This window comes from Marmota monax, unplaced genomic scaffold (genome assembly GCF_021218885.2).
Source record: "Marmota monax isolate L192 unplaced genomic scaffold, Marmota_monax_Labrador192_F-V1.1 WCK01_AAM20220418_F8-fsc00701, whole genome shotgun sequence".
In the NCBI taxonomy this organism is placed as follows: Eukaryota; Metazoa; Chordata; class Mammalia; order Rodentia; family Sciuridae; genus Marmota; species Marmota monax.
Window position 1 is genome coordinate 180515 of NW_026692643.1, and position 1641 is coordinate 182155.

Below are 1641 nucleotides of genomic sequence, written 5' to 3' on the forward strand. Positions count from 1 at the left end.
ACTAGGAAATGTTACTTAAAAACTTATTTATGTAAGTATATTCCTAATTCATTAATACGAGTTCGTGGCAACAAAAAAATAAATAAGTAAATAAAGAGATTTGCCAGTGGGATTGCATCAATTTTATGAAAATGGAATCATCAAATACATTTCTCAAATAAAACCAGGCAGAAAAATCAATCAAAATCTTCAATTTGGCCAGGCACTGTAGTCCTGCCTGTAATCCCAGCTTCAAGGCTGAGTGACCCAGGAGGATCACAAGTTCCAGGCCAGCTTCAGCAACTTAGCAAGACCCTGTCTCAAAATAAAAAGGGCTGGGGATGTGGCTCAGTGGTGGACCAACTCTGGGTTCAGTGCCCAGTACTGCATGCAACAAAAACTAACAAATCACCTTGTAATTCCTACGCTTCCAAGCAAACAGAAGACCCTTGACTGTCTTTTCCTGCTCAGTTCAACAGACAGGCTGCACCAGGAGAGACAGAGAGCACAAGAAACAGAAAACATGCTAATTGCCTGACAGCAACTAGAGGAAGAAGCAGAGGGCTTAATGAGTCCCAGGGCTCCCAGTTCTGTCCCAGGAGACTGGGGGCAAGTTTGTGCTCTAAACTTGCTGAGCACATTCTCTCCAAGGATCTTGCTGCAGTTCCTCTGTGCAGGTCCCCAAACACCATCTGTCCATGCTCTGAGCACTGAGCTTCCCACACTGGATGTGACTGGAGCATTTAGTCATTCAGTCTTAGTGTCTGCAATGGCTCTCTCTTCTTCCCCTTGGTAGATCCCAGAGCAGAGTTCTAGAGCACAACTTAGAAATACTGAAATTTATTCTTATTTCTCTATTATTATAGCAAGAAGAATAGTACATACGTCACATGGAAAAACTAAGATTGTATCAAAAAGAAAGGAATACTGCTACAGACAGGAAATCAACAGAATATACAAAAATGGATAGTTGGATATTCCCAATAGAGGATTCAGTGCTTATAAATCACCAGACTAAAACATATAAGGCCGCACAAATGTGGGTGGGGAATAAATTATTTCATACTCTTTAGAGCAGAGAGAAGGCATTTCAAGTTAATGATCATGCACAAACATATTTCACTACAATTGTACCTTGAGAGTGTGAAATCTACAGAATAACTATTGCCTAACTTATCTACACCTCAGAAAAGTCACCCATCAGGTTTTATATGAGTCAAGACTGACATCTATGTCTGCTGGGGTCAGCTCAGCCTGCTCCGCCCTGGTAGTCCTCCACGTCACAGGCACAGCCCCATCTCAGCTCCCAGACCTGCCCCAGCTGCTTGTTGGACTTGCAGCCCCTTAACTCACATCTTCTTCCCTCATATTTTCTATTCTTACAGAAACACAGAGTCTTTTAAAAAGTTTCCTAGAGAAGTTAAACTTTTATGACCTTAAAAATATTTATTTTTGCCTCTATGTGAATGACATTTGGATTAGCGACAATATTTTACTTTGAAAATTTTCAATTTCAATTTCTTGGTGAGAAACTGAAAGCCATTGAACTTCTGATCCTTTTAGCCTCTGCAGAAGCTTATGGAGAAATTGCTTTCCTTGCATGTTATGAATAGTAAACCATCTTCACCACCTTGCCGTGGTCTCAGAAAGCCCTTTAATGTG